Source organism: Elephantulus edwardii, unplaced genomic scaffold (genome assembly GCF_000299155.1).
Source record: "Elephantulus edwardii isolate Elephantulus edwardi_28Jun2011 unplaced genomic scaffold, EleEdw1.0 scaffold00010, whole genome shotgun sequence".
Classification (NCBI taxonomy): Eukaryota; Metazoa; Chordata; class Mammalia; order Macroscelidea; family Macroscelididae; genus Elephantulus; species Elephantulus edwardii.
The window spans coordinates 23,780,188-23,783,520 of NW_006399760.1; positions in this window are offsets into that span (position 1 = coordinate 23,780,188).

The window sequence follows — 3,333 nt, forward strand, 5'->3', positions numbered from 1 at the left end:
GTTCTTTCCTTCATCTGTTCCAGTTCAATGTTCATTATTTATCTCCCTTTTCTTAATTTTCCCCAACACCCCGTGTCAGTCCCGTTTTATAACAGTAACATTATGCAGTATTATTTGTCCCTTTGTGAATGAGCTATTTCACTAAGCATAATGTCCTCCAGAATCACCCATGTTGTATAATATTTTATTAGTTCCTTATTTTTTCAGTGCTTTGTAGCATCCCATTGCGTGAATATACTATAATTTTTCTATTCATTTATTTATTGATGACACTTAGATTGCTTCCATCTCTTTGTTATTGTGAATAATGCAACAATAAACTTTGGTGTGCATATATCTGTTAGTGGGGCAGCTCTGGTTTCTTTAGGATATATTCCTAGTGGTGGAATAGCTGTGCCAAATGCTATTTCTAGCCCTAATCCACTTTAGGGTGCGTTATTTCCCTGGTCTGTCCCTCTGCCTGTTTCTTTCTCTGCCGAACAAGGAATCCCACACAGGAGACCCCTTAATAAAGCCTCTTTAGCTTAAAAAAAATGCTATTTCTATTTCCAACTTTTTGAGAAAGCACCATACCACCTTCCACCATTTTACACTCCCACCAGCAGTGAATAAGGGTTCTAGTCTCTCTACAACCTTGCCAGCATTTGTTGTTTGCTGCTCTGTTGAACTTTGCTATTGTTACTGGGTGATATTGTTATCTCATAGTTGTTTTGATTTGCATCTCTTTTAGAGCTTGGGATTTTGAACATTTCTTCATGTGTTTGTTTGACATCTGAATGTCTTCTTGGTGAAGTGTCGATTCATATCCTGTGCCCATTTTTCAAATGAGTTGTTTACCTTTTTCTTGCTGAGGTGCTGGAGTATACTATAAATTTTAAATGAGTCCCTTATTACATATGTCATCACCAAATATTTTTTACCAGTCTGTGGGTTTCTTTTTCACCTTGTTGGAGAAGTTTTGATGTGCATAGGGATTTGATTCATAGAAGGTCCCATTCACCTATTTTATTTTCTTCTGGTTGTACATTTTTCCAATATGTTGGAAGACCATTCATATTATGGATTAGGGCTTCTAGAGTTCTTCCTAGATTTTTTTTTGTAATGAAGTTTATAGTCCTTGGTTTTACTCCTAGGTCCTTGATCCACTTTGAGTTGGTTTTTGTGTTGTGGTTGTGAGATGTGAGCCTTGCTCGCACTTTGTACAGATAGTTTTCCAATTTTGCCAATGCCATTTGTTAAAGAGGATTTCATTTTCACACTTGACTGGTGTCATCTCCTTGTTAAAATTAGTTGCTGATAGATGAGCTGATTTCTGTGTTCTCAATTCTACTTCTTTGATCTATATGTCTGTTACTGTACTAGTATCATGCTGTCTTGACTACCATGGCTTTGTAGTAGGATTTCAGATTATTGAGTGAGATGTCTCCTACCTTGTTTCTCTTTTTCAGGAATCCTTTGCTTATTCGTAGTTTCTTTCCATTCCAGATGAAACTGGAAATTACCTTTTCCATCTCATTGAAGAATGGAATTGGCATTTCTATTGGGACTGCATTGAACTTACCCCCCTCAATGAATCTTTAGGGTTTTCTAAGTATAATATCATATCAGTTGCATATAGAGATAATTTTACCTCCTCTTTGCCAATTTGGATACCTCTTATTTCCTTCTCTTGTATTATTGCTATTGCGAAGACTTCCAATACAATATTGAATAGGAGAGGTGATAATGAGCAAAAATCAATTGGATTTCGAGTGACAAAGAAAATACAGAAATGGAGCTGAGAAAAACAATACCCATCTCAATGCATTGCATTGCATTCTTCCTCATGCCAGTTAAAAGAACTCCAAAATAATTTTTTAAAAATTATTATTAATTTTAATGAAAATTTACAGAAATGTTGGATTTCCATTCATTCATTGTTGCACTTTTCTCCCTGTAAAATTTTATGAATATTCTCTCCAATTTCCCCCATATCTATACAGCTCTATCTTTCTGAGGGGCACTAGTAGCATAGTAGCAAGAAGCTAAACTGCAACCCTGAAGGCACGCGGTTTGAATCCACCAGCTACTCCAAAGAAGATGGATGGACAATCTCTTCCTGTGCAATTAGCTGCCTCAGAAAACTCACTAGGAGGTCAACTATGGATCGATTCCAAACCTGTGGTACACAACAACAATAACATTAATCTTTTCTACCTTCTCAAGGAGGTCTAGTGGAGCAGTGGTTGCTCAGCTGCTACTGTAGAAGTCCTCAGTGTGAACCTGCTAGTTGCTCTACGAGAGGATGTGAGAACCTGCTTCTGCAAAGCCTTAGAATAGTGGAAACCATATGTAACAGTTCTACTTTGCCCTATGGGGTCTTTACTAGTCAAAACTGACTCATTCAACAGCAGTGGATATCTAGTCATCTGTCTACAGAGTTTTTTAATGAATATGAATATTTGTAACTTGTTTTCCTCCCTTACTCATGTATTTGGATAGCTTTCTGTGTGAACATACATAAATTACATCACGTTCAATGGCAAATTGCATTCCAGCATATGGTTACATCAGAATCTATGTAGGCATTCTCTATTGATGATTCAGATAGATTTTTAAAAATTTATACATTGAGACTTATTTTTCCTTTTCTTAACATTTTTTATCGTGTTTTAGGAAAAAGTTTAATGGAAACTTAAGGGGGTTTTAATATACTTTTTATATAAATTGTTCTGCACCATTGGTTATAATTTTTACAGTGTGCCAGCAATTATCATTATTCCTATTTTGTTGGTCCTGCTTCCATGAATGTAGCTTCCCTGTCCCTCCTTACATTTCATCCTTGCTGTCTGGTAAATGATGATAATTTATTCTTACATAGTTGATCAATTTAGAGAATACATTATTGTGTAAAAGAAAAAAAAGAGAATACATTATTAGTAGGTCTTATTGTTTATTTTATAAGCCAAAAATATATAACTTAAGTAATAGTAGCTATTTCTTCCCCATGTTGACCCTTTAAATAAGCACGGCTATATTTTGTAAAAGTTCTAAAATTTCTGTTGTGTTCCAGGTCAGGATTTTACCTGCACTCTCTCCTCTTCCCATTTATTACAACTATATTTGATCAGCCCAAAATCCTTGAGTGATTACTATCTGTTCCACTTTCATTAATGTTTTTAAACTTAACACTTTTAGATTAGAATAAATATCTTTGAATATGAGGAGAAATGTGGGGTCAAGATTGGTGGATGATTTATCAATAATCTGCGTTATGCAGATGACACAACCCTGCTTGCTGAAACTGAGGAGGACCTGAAGCACCTGCTGCAGAGTGTCAAGGACTGCAGCCTA